General features: G+C 40.3%; 1 long non-coding RNA gene across 1 annotated transcript in view; it reads right to left on the reverse strand.

Moving 5' to 3' along the window:
* Nucleotides 1-12,194, reverse strand: part of LOC140106032 (uncharacterized) — a 52,190-nt gene extending 39,996 nt beyond the window's left edge. The window contains exons 1-3 of the long non-coding RNA XR_011850703.1: nt 12,117-12,194; nt 11,778-11,848; nt 1,209-1,335 (exon numbers count right to left, since the gene is read on the reverse strand). This is a non-coding gene — a long non-coding RNA (uncharacterized lncRNA). The remainder of the gene's footprint in view (nt 1-1,208; nt 1,336-11,777; nt 11,849-12,116) is intronic.
* Between the last annotated feature and the right edge of the window lie 398 nt (nt 12,195-12,592).

Below are 12,592 nucleotides of genomic sequence, written 5' to 3' on the forward strand. Positions count from 1 at the left end.
CTGATTACAGAAAATTATTTTAAGCTTGTCTTCTGTGTACTGTCTATAGATCCTTTGCACATCTAATTTAGTGTATAGTCTTATGAAATTGTATAGTATATAGTGGACATTCAGAATAAAAACTGCTGTCACAACTAGAAAACTACTCTAGACCAATGATCCCAACTTTTCTGTAACCACGGGTTGGTTGCATGTCATTTTAGTGTGTGTCAAAATAGTGTGCCTCCCCTTAACTTGTACCGAACCCCACACTATATGACACTCCCTTTCACACAGGTGCCGCAACTTTTTTAGCAGCTGCCGCAAGCTTCCGGTACCCCCTAGTGCCCCCTTTCCTACAGTCCCTCCTTACTATGCCCCCTTTCTATCATTACCTACTTATCATGCCCCCTTTCCTGCCATCTCTCTTCTAATGCCCCCTTTCCTGCAGCCCCTCTTTATTATGACACCTGTCTTGCAGTTTTCCCTTAGAGTTATGTCCTTCCTGCAGTCCCTCCTTATTATGTCCTCTTTCCTGAAGTCCCCCCTAATGCCTTTTTCCTGCACCCCCTTATTATACACTCTTTCCTACATTTCCTACTTATTATGCACTCTTTACTGCAGTCTCTCCGTATGCCCTCTATCCTGCATCCCCCCTTATTATCCCCTCTTTCTTGCAGTTCCCAATTTTGAGTTTCCTGTTTCATGCAGCCACCTTTATTATACCACTTCCCTGCAGCCCCCCTTATTATGCCCAATTTCCTGTAGTCCCATCTAATGTCCTCTTTCCATCAGCCCACTTATTATGCCCCCTTTCCTGCAGGACCCCTTATTATGCCCCCTTTCCTGCAGAACCCCTTATTATGTTCCCTTTCTCGCAGGTCCCCTTATCATGCCCCTTTCCTGGAGAACCCCTTATTATGCCCCCTTTCTTGCAGGCCCCCTTATTAAGCCCCCTTTCCTGCAGACCTTTTTATTATTATTTTCAGTAGCTCCATCTGAATAAGGGCAAACCATAGAAAAGAGGGCTTCCTTATACAATCAAAATTGTCTGGTAATTGGGCAGGTGTCAATCATTTTTTATAGGTATTTTAAAGGCTCACTGATAACAGCTGAGCAAAACTATCCAGATATTTAAACCTTTACTTACCTTCACCACCGCTGCCAACAGAAGATATGACAATGTTTTTTGGTACACAAAGAGTTAAACATTTTAGATTTCTACTTACGGGCTTATGACTGTGTTCACAATTGTGTTTCTGTTTGAGACATCACATGTTGTTACCCAATATTAGCAATTATCTATTATGGCTCACATAGGACTCTGCTTAGGTGTTTTGACTGGAAAGAAAAACACTGTAAATATAAAAAAATCAGACTTATTACACTGTGACGAATACTAGTTTCCAAATGTTATGAGTTGAGGAGGAAGTCATTATTATCCCATGCACAAAGAGTAGACATTTGTCTTTAAAGATTTCCATTGAAATTGAGGCTTCAACATAGGCTTTACTTGATGTTCAATATCATCCACAAGCTATTTCAGAATCCCAATATTTTTATTATTATTAAACCTTGAGGATCATTTTGTACAGTAGTTTTGTACCACAGTGGAGAAAGAGTGATATAAAAAATAAGAGTATTTGACTGGAATCCATCAACGGAGCCGAGCATAAGGATCAACATCTTTAAAGCTGCTGATTCCACTCTTATTAAAATACATAAATTATGGCATCAACATTTCTTTGGAAGACTTCTGCCACTCTAGAAATCTATCTATCTTTCTCCCTCTCTCTTTCTCTCTCCTAGTATTCAGTAGATATTAGTGAAAAATATGTAGGATGTAACTCATGTTCCTTTTAAACACCATATAGGCACTCTATATTTGAGACTGGGTTCTTATGGAGACTGCCAATTAAGGCTGCCGTGTAGGACTGTCGAGTCTTATAGCCATGGATACTACACTAGGAAAGGAAAACCATGCCTTTTTTTAGCTACCTTTAATCTACCATGCAGGGGCGTTGCTAGGGTGGAAAAAGATCCGGGGCACGGGCCCCAATGCATGTGTATCAGACTTTTAGTAATGACCCCCTGTACATAACCCCCTCACATGTGCTTGTGCCAATAATAACCTGACAGTGTATACAGCTACAGAAACCACAGGAGAAACCCCTACTTTTTCCCTCCAGTGACTGCAGGTGACGTCTCCTCCATCTTCTCCATTAGACATCACCACATCTTATGTTCCCCATTGTCCCTACATCTTGGACAGTGTTATCCTGCTGCTGCCCCCAACAATCTCCCCCAAATACTGTAAGGCTTGCATTTAAACACCAGGAGCTTGTTACCCATCACACTGGTCTCACTAGAAACGCAAATGAGATCAAACTGAGGCCTGTTCTAGTGCCACGTGTGAACACGCCCCAAGAAATGTCCCCCACACAACCCCCCAGTAACATGCCCCACACAGATACCCCCAGTAAAGTGCTGCATACAGCCCCCCAGTAACGTGCTGCACACAGCCCCCCAGTATCGTGCCCCACACAGATAACCCCAGTAACGTGCCCCACACAAATACCCCCAGTAACGTGCCCCACACAGCCACAAAGCAATGACCCCCATACATCTACCACCAGTAATGTCCGCCATACAACCAACCCCAAAATGTCCCCCATACAAACCCCTGGTATTGTTCACCACAGCCTCCCAGTAATGTGCCCCCACACAGGTACCCTCAGTAGGTAATGTGCCCCCACACAGCTACCCTCAGTAGGTAATGTGCCCCCACACAGCTACCCTCAGTAGGTAATGTGCCCCCACACAGCTACCCTCAGTAGGTAATGTGCCCCCACACAGCTACCCTCAGTAGGTAATGTGCCCCCACACAGCTACCCTCAGTAGGTAATGTGCCCCCACAGAGCTACCCTCAGTAGCTAATGTGCCCCCACACAGCCCCCCCAGTAGGTAATGTCCCCCACACTGCCCCCCCAGTAGCTAATGTGCCCCCACACAGCCCCTCCCAGTAGGTAATGTCCCCCACACAGCCCCCCCAGTAGCTAATGTGCCCCCACACAGCCCCCCCCCAGTAGGTAATGTCCCCCACACAGCCCCCCCCAGTAAGTAATGTGCCCACACACAGCCCCCCCCAGTAAGTAATGTCTCCCACACAGGACCCACAGTAGGTAATGTCCCCCACACTGCCCCCCCCAGTAAGTAATGTCCCCCACACAGCCCCCCCCCAAGTAACTAATGTCTCCCACACAGCCCCCACAGTAGCTAATGTGCCCCCACACAGCCCCGCCTGTAGGTAATGTCCCCCACACAGCCCCACTTACCTCAATGATGCAGGTCTATGTGTTCACTGTGTGTTTCCCCGGCAGGTCATGTGACCATGACATCATCACAGGTCCTTCAGAGTATTATTCCTCCAGAGGCTGCAGCCCCTGCTGAGGAAAACAGTGACTGCACTCCTTCTCATCACGATCTGTGGAGATCGTGATGAGAGAGAGGAGGATGCGCAGGGGAGATCCGGGGCTCCAGCCAAAAGATCCGGGGCACGAGCCCCGGATCTTTTGACCTAGCGACGCCCCTGCTACCATGTAAGGCAGCTCCTTTCAAGCATGACCTACAGGAAGCCTTATGACATGATGCAGGATTAAAACCAAAGCAGTATATCTATTCCAGAAGGAACAGATTCCCAACTATAGACAGCACTGTTTCAACGTGGTTGAGTCTCTTCAGTACAGTGTAGGTAACTGGTTTGTGAGAGGCCGGTGACTCGAGCCAGGAAGTTCCAGGAGGGTTCCACAAATTGTGCTTTGGATTTTCAGTGGGTGTCACCATTTATCCAAATCCCCCCAAATATTGAAATTTACACTGACATGTATGTAACGCTGATATTTAATAGGAGCCAAACACTGTTACACAGACAGTGTGTGGGCACATTTACTAAGGTTCTTGCACCAGTTTTCTGTCACACTTTGTAATTTTTTATGTGCCAACTGCTAGCACATATATTTAAAGGACATCTACCATGAGATTATCTGATGGTAGATGCCTATTACGTTTCTCCTTGTATATCCCAAGCTTAATTTCCTATATCTTTGCAGGGTCGCATTTACTTTTAAAAGATATGCAAATTAGTCTGGTTTTCTGCAGAGCACCATGAGGCTCCACTGTATTGTCATTTATGCTTGGCTCGGGGCAGTGACAGACGCATTTTGAGAGCTGGTGAGATTTACAAAGAGGGCAGATGACATCACTGGCTCTTAGAACGCGGCTTGCATTATATTACAGTGGAGCCTGATGGGGCTCTGCATAGCACCACAGGCTAATTTGCATGTCTTATAAACTTATTTTTTATAGAAATGTGGCCATGCAAATATATAAGAAATGAAGCCTACCAATACTAAGACAATGCCTCAGGGGCACCATCGTCTTAGTTTACATAAATGTTATATGTCATTTTTCGGAAAATTGATCTATGATACTATTGTGAGTAGCACTGCATGGCTGTATAATTCCTTAGAAACTGGTAGTGGGGTTACTTGCTGTCTAAAATACACTTCCAATGAAAACAGTCTTTGACTGGGGTCAAGTTTAATCTCTTACCTATTTACTCTCCCTGTACATTTTAACGCATCAACAAACAAAGCAGAAAAATAAGAAAAAAAAGCAGATTTACCGTAAAACCATGACATAGTTGTTTTTTTTTACCTTTTCACATCTCAGCAGGAATTTGCCCATCTTCCAAGATGCCAAAGATATTAATGACTATTTGTGAGAGTGTGAACAAGCAACACACTGTCTATAACATGTTAACTGTTCCCTTGAGAAGCTTTCTGTCATCAAAATATAGGAAGCCGTATAGCTTTCAACACTGAGTAATGATTACATGAGATTTATGGCCTATGCCCCAGCCAAATACAACATTTGATGTAAATTACTCTTTGGCATTTATTATATGTGCATGAAACAAATCTAGCTTATATTTTTGCATAAGCAGAAATGTAGGTCGTATATGTATTGTGTTTTATAAATGTATAAACTATTCTGCAAAGTATCTTATGTTGCTCAGAGAGAAATTTGTCATAGTTTATAATAAAAATAATAGTAATCTTTATCTATATAGCACCATCATATTCCATAGCGCTTTACAAATCATAGGGGAATAATTTAAATAAATTATGCAATTTAGTTTTAGATTTAATGTTTAGAACTTAATTTTGTAAAATTGAAATGTACTGTGTGTTATCTCCAGCAAGATTCTGGGACCGGAATCCTTTTTCAACCAGGTTGGACCTGTTTAGACCAGGTCTGACTTGGCAGAGATTGTAGCTACAGTCTCTGCCAGTTTTCTGGTGGAGGCCATAGTACATATGGTGGGTGAGGGTGAAGCCCATCCCCTGCCTGTCCATGCAGGCATACATAGTCATGCATTAAAGAAAAACATATCCCACTGATAAAGCATAAGAAGGAAGGCCCTTCATAATTCAGATGAACTGAAGGATACTAATATACTACCTTCAGTACAAAATGTAAACTATAAATATCTCACACACCTTAAGATGTGGTGTTGGACCACAAGTAGTGGAAAGCCACTACCGGACCACGTGTTTTGCACATAAATGGCTTCAGCAGAATGTAACAGGGCCATGATATATAGCAAGGAAAATGCTAGATAACATAAGTTTCACTTTGCAGTGTATTCACAGCAACAATTCATTTATGGTTATAACAGAGCCACCAAAAATTCTTTATTGGTGAGTAAATGTAGACACGAACATAAGAACTGAAAATGTGAGGTTTAACTTGAGGTTTAATTCATGAGGCAGGTCTGTTTCACAAAAGGGAATGAATCTTGCAAAACTAATTTCATCTTAATGGAAATCTACCAATTGCTTTTATGCATTATGAAACAAACGTACCTTGAGAACGCTGTTGCTACTTTGATGCAGAAACATATCCTGAACTGAGTGGTTTTTTAAAAAAACTGTTATAACATTTTAATAATGAGGCTCTATCGCTCCTGTGGCTCTTTCTGTATTCATGCACATGCATTATATGTATTGGGGTCACTACTCTTACTGTGTAATTTTATTTCATTTTCAATATATTAAATTATAAATTTCACGTAAAAACTTTCACAGCGGCATATTTAATAGTTTTGATCAAAGCACTGACACATTTTCTGGGCAACATTCATGCTGACACTTGTGTTTGGCAAGAGCCAAACAGGTTTGTATACTCATGGGGGTACATGTGTCAAAAGTCTGACTTTGTCCATCTGTTTTTTGGTAGTTTTCTTGACTTTTCTGCAGGTATGATGTATCTTACAGTTTTTTTCTTATTGATACTTGTGGCATTGAATTAAGAACTTTTTAAAACAAAAGTCTCCAAAAGTTGCAGTCAGTTCTAAGCTAATTTTTACATTTGGTTAGGGTCAGCCTTAGTCTTGTGGCAAAAGCTGAAATTTTCACATCTGGTTTCAGGTGATAACTCAGGGAAAACTATAAACTTGTTTAGGCTCAAAATTTGCAGAAAAACACCTGCCTCATGAAAAGTCTCAAACAATAAAGGAAACCTGCCACTGCTCGCACAATGAAATCATGCGAGCAGAACATCCGGTAGGCTATTTAATAGTGATGCCGGCACATACTTTAGTTAGGCACGGCGTTCTTTAGTTTCGCTAAAAAAAAATATTAACTTACATATGTAAATAGCCCTCCGGTGCTACCCCCTATGTCATCTTTGGAAGGGCGATGGCTTCCGATGTTTAAATATCCATGCCTCCTTCATTGTACCCGTCCTCCTTCAGGTGCCGAGAGCCGTGACGTCACCAAGCTCTCGGCACCTATCGCCATCCGGCTGTGCGAGAGTTAGTATCTGCGCGTGCGCGATAGGTGCCGAGAGCTTGGTGACGTCACGGCTCTCGGCACCTGAAGGAGGACGGGTACAATGAAGGAGGCATGAATATTTAAACATCAAAGCCATCGCCCTTCCAAAGATAACTTCGGGGTAACACCGGAGGGCTATTTACATTTGTAAGTTAATCGTTTTTTTAGCGAAACTAAAGATCGCCGTGCCTAACTAAAGTATGTGCCGGCATCACTATTAAATAGCCTACCGGGTGGTCTGCTCTCATGATTTCATCATGGGAGCAGTGGTAGGTTTCCTTTAAAGAAAAAGGCAAGCCAAAAGTTTGATACATGTGCCCCATAGTGTGTCATTGGGGTTTTTGTTGGGATTTCCTTATTTGTTGAAGATGGTTTTAATATAATAGCATCCCAATTCATGGGAGGCATTTGTGGGTTGTAAAAGCCCTGAGAGGTCCTTATATTGCTATGTAAAGCTAAGTTGCACCCATATTTCAGAGACAAAACAAAACTGGAAGACAGCATTGTGACAAGTAAAGTAGAAGATAGGCAGAACAATAAAATAGTTAAAACTACATAAGGGCACAATTAAAATGTAAAATTTGGGTTCTGAATGACTGTGAATATCCATTTATACTAAGAGGGCCTAGTGAGAACCATTGTTTCTCCTATTGTGGCACGTCAAATATCTCCTGCCATTTCTGCTGGTAAAACACATAATTAATTCATAGCTAAAACTAAATGCTATCACACTGCTTAACTCAAAAATATTTTTTTGCAATGACAACTATATGGTTGTTGTTAAACATCTACAAAATGACATGTATGGTGCATAATGAAATCTTCAACTGATAGACTGGAACTAAGCCGTAGGGGTGTTCATCACCTTAAATTAAGCAGTGTTGCATTAACCTTGCACATATAGCAGATTATTTCACTCATCCCAAATTCATCATCTCAGGATGTGCGTGTGTAACCATTATTTTAATAACGGCTAAGGACTGTCACAGGGTATAATTATATTGTAATATTTACAGGGTGCTGCTCATCTGTGGGGAGGCAGCGATACCATCACTCAGCTCCTTCACCATACTTTATGTCATGATTATGATGAGAATAATTTCTCAGAGGCAACACTAGGTGCCCTTGGCATTGGATGTGTAGCAGACTTTGTGATTTAACAAAATTGGCTCACTTGTAACAGCTTATGTTTTCTTCTCTGAAATGAAGATGACAAATGTACTGCATGCCTTTCTTTTGCTAATTTATTGAATGAATGAGCTAAAGCTACCTTTTTTCTTTATCATTAGAAAAATGCTATCACTAATAAAGTTGGCAATGTTTGATACAAAACACGGTCTTAGCGACATATGGTATTGGTGTCATTAGATCTGGTGTAAGTTTGTGGCCCAACTACCTTTTGTGGTCTGGATTAGTAGACAAGGTAATACACTAGTACTACTAGACATCTAAGGTAATCTAAGGTAAGATAATCTAATTCTGAAATTGAAGAATTACGTAAGGATTAAATCAGTAACAAAGGACTGGTGTCATAAAAGGTCCAATATTCAAATGGGTAAACGTAAGCCAAAAAAATTAAAGATCTATGAGTTTAATCTATGTTGTAGAGAAAATTTTTGAAGGGTATCTCAGAGATGCTATTATGGAGTAAGTATGTAATAATAACAACCTTATGGCATGCCATAAGGGAGAAAGTAGATAATAATAACAAGATGATGAAACAGCATCAAATGGAGAAGGAAGGGTACAGGCTCTTTTAAAAAGTGGACATAGGTTGCAGAATGGAGAATGGGTACATGGGGTTGCAAGCTGAAGAAAAAGGTAATATAGTACAGGGTAGTTAATGAGGTAAGCTGGAAAAAGAGGAGTCATGGAGGTGCAGGTTGGAGAAAGAGGCATGATGTGGGGGATAGTTAAAGTGGGAAAATAGAGGTGCAAGCTGCTTAGAAAAAGGGGACATTGGGTTGTAGGATGGAGAATGATAGGGACACGGGAGTGCAAGATATCTTGAGAAATTTCCACTAATGTCTTTTAGAGAAACAAGACCAAAGTTTTCATGTTTGGGCATACAACACAACTTCATGATCTCATACCAACTGTCAATCATGGTAATGGACGATTGATGATTTAGGTTTATTTTGAAGCACCTTGCAGCTATTGAGTTGGCCATGAACATCTTTGTATGCTAAAGAATTCAAGAGTAAAATGTCAAGACAGCTATCTAAATGCTAAATATGGTGATACACACCAGATACACACTACAGAATGCCCAAAAAAGAGAATCAAGATTGCAATGGCCTAGTCAAAGTCCAAGACTCAAGGAAGTTTAAATGTTGTGGTGGCACCTTAAAAGAGCTGTGCATAAACAAATACCCAACAAACCTCAATGAACTGAAGCAATTCTATAGTAGGGCAAACTATAGTAGGTGCGTATAGTCAATAACAAACTGCCTTACACTTTGTGACAAGACCATACTACTTCAATAACATCTTCAATCAAATCATTTTGCATCTGCATGAACAAGACAGGTGTACCGCATATACTCGAGTATAAGCCGACCCAAGTATAAGCCGAGGCCCCTAATTTTACCACAAAAATCAGGGAAAACCTATTGACTCGAGTATAAGCCGAGGGTGTGAAATGCATTGGTCACAGCCTCCCCATTTATATAGCCTGCCGGACCCTGCCCCATTGTATATAGCCAGCACCTGCTCCCAGTATATAGCCTGCTAGCCCATATCCCCCAGTATATCGCCAGCCCCTTGCCCCAGTATATAGCAAGCCCCCTGCCCCAGTATATAGCCAGCCCCCTGCCCAAGTATATAGCCAGCAGAGGGGGAAGCCAGAAAGGTGAGTTTTGATATTTTTTTTACTCGTGTATAAGCCGATTTTGGGTTTTCAGCACATTTTTTTGTGCTGAAAAACTAGGTTTATACTCGAGTATATATGGTAATTTCATATTCACAGAAGACAATGTGCCATCTCATGGAGGTTGCATAATTCGAGAGTGGCTGTTGGAGACAGGGGTGCCTGCACTTTCTCCAGACCTAATTTATCCAGCAGATGGGCAATTCTACAACAGGTCCTGCATGGCGTTGAATTGCTTCAGTTACTGGCACAGGTTATAGCTAGTGCACTGGCGTGGGGCAGGCCCTCTTCATGTAAGTGGGAAAAAAGTGTCAGGAATTGTGAATTTATCAAGGCTTGTACACCAGAAAACTGCTACACCTATTGAATTTTTTTTGTGAGAGGGGGATGTACCCACCACAGTTTTTACTTTTGTCTCAATAAATAGTTTTAGATGAGGAAATCCCCATTGCATACTTCCACTTAAATGCCCTACTTTCTGATGTTATATAATATTTAGCATAAACTTTTTACGTTTTCCATAAATTTCACCTAAAGCTAAATATTCCTAACTTTAAGTAGTGTGTAGTTGAGTTTAATCAGAAGATCATAATTAGGGTAGCAAGGGTAACCAAGATCACCTTTGAATTCTGCATGTGTACCACTGAGATCATATGTCAGATATGGATTGGAAATGAGGTGAGATGTAAAGTAGGCTTCTAACTTGCCCAAATGGACCTTTTAGACAGTTATAACAAACTGATTTCAATATGTATCTAAAGCCACTTTTTGACTGAAATAAGCAAGGCTGAAACAAAGGGTGGAAAGTAATCTTTAAGTAAAATTGGATATGAAGTTTAAATGTTACTAGTCCCATTTGTTTCTAGTGTAATTCAGTCATGGACCATTGCACTTTCACAAAATATGAATTACATAGTTTTATGTGAGAAGAAATTGTTCCACGTTATATGTACAGTCGAGATGTTGATGATTATGGAAATTTTATTGCAAAAATAAAATTTTTCTATGATTGAATCAAAGAGGTGAATTATTTGATCGAAAAGGCTTGAATTGTATTGCCTTAACTTGATAGAAATAGGCATATTATGTCACTCAATGCTCAGGTAATAACAATAGTTTTATGAAAAAATAATGACGAAAAGTTTTGGCACGTAGTGAAACAAGAATGAATGAGGGTTTCAGGATATGACAGCATCTGTTCTTTCTTGGGATTTGTTGCCAATGTACTGCATATATGATAAGCAAGGAATGAAAGAAATAAATCTTATCTACTTTTCTCTTGTCAGAGTCAACTACATAGCGGCCTACTACATATTAAATGTACTTGACAGGTGAAATCAGCTGAAACTGAACAAGCTGTGAAATATGAGAATTAGATGCTTGTGATGGCATGCACATTCCAGATGTCTCAGACTTGCGGTTGATGGTTCAGTATGTGGTCTGACACGTATGTGACTGTTACTTATACCGATCAATGTGGGTGATACCCACAATACCCACAATGTGTTAATGAAATCAGATTTTGTCACTTTAGCAAATTGCTATGAAAAGTGAAACACAACTTGTTGCTACCAAATGAATAAATGAAACATTAAAACTAAATGAAAGTAATTTTAGTCAGGAAACTAAATTCTACACTCATTCTCTTTGTGAGCAAATCTTAATGATTGGTGCATGCTGGTAACACTCCAAAATTACTTATAAGTTTTGACCTCTTAGTGATTCTGGTTCATCATGTGTAGATTTTCAGATATCATGTATGCTGGTTTCATATGCACGCTATAGTAAATTTGGCTGTCCAAGTTGTCCGGCCCATGGCATGCCATTCTCTCCCATTATTTTTAAAAGTGGCGTGCATGGCACAAAAAGCATGTTATAAAAATTTTTATTTTTTCATGCCTTGTACGCCAAGAAACTGGTGTACTAGGAATGATACATCAACCTCATTATTTACTTAGTTTCATGCTAAAACTAAAACCCCATTTGTTATACATTTACCACATGAAAATATATAGTTATTTGAAAAAACTTACAGGAACACTCTGGGCTAAAAAAATGCTCTACGTCATGCTGGTTGCTGGGTTTGCTCTTGTGTGGGCCATGACTAAAGAAAAATAAAAGCAAGGTTTAATACACTACCCCCATAGGTCCAGAACTAGGCAATTAATCCGTTTTAATAACAATTTACTTATAGTTATTTTTACTTAAAAGGGTATTCCGGGAATATGAACGTCTGATACAAAAAAACATAATTCTAGAAATAAATGAATATACCAAAACTCAATGTCATTAGTCATAAAATGAAGCTTAAATATTTTGACTTTATAATTTACAAACTGTTATGGGCTTTTTAAAGTAGGCAGAATTATCACCAAGATGGCCGTCACTGGAAACTACAAGTCTAAACCAAGATCCTTTAGTTCTCAGTATCTTCTCCTCCCTCTCAGGCACTGATCCCAGTGATGATGTAACAGACTGTCCTGCTCTGTTACCATAGTAATGATGTGTAACTGCCATCACTGTACATTACTTCACTGAGATGAAGTCTCACCACAACACTGGTCATACTGGATGCACTGAAAACAAACAAATACAGCCAAACATAGTGGTGATCACATGACCAGCCCAGGCAGGTGTAGGACATGTGATGTGGACATGTGACCAGCGGCCATCTTCTGTCCTGTGTCTGCTCCACGCGGAGAAAATCAACTGACTCATTAAAGGGCTAGTAGCATTTTAATTCTTCATCACAGTCTACGTCCACAGCATTTTCTGCTAAGGGGAGCAAAATTTGAAATAACAACTAATTACATATTAGCTTATGTTTTAAGGACCCATTTGTATATGA

This window comes from Engystomops pustulosus, chromosome 1, assembly GCF_040894005.1.
Source record: "Engystomops pustulosus chromosome 1, aEngPut4.maternal, whole genome shotgun sequence".
Lineage (NCBI taxonomy): Eukaryota > Metazoa > Chordata > Amphibia > Anura > Leptodactylidae > Engystomops > Engystomops pustulosus.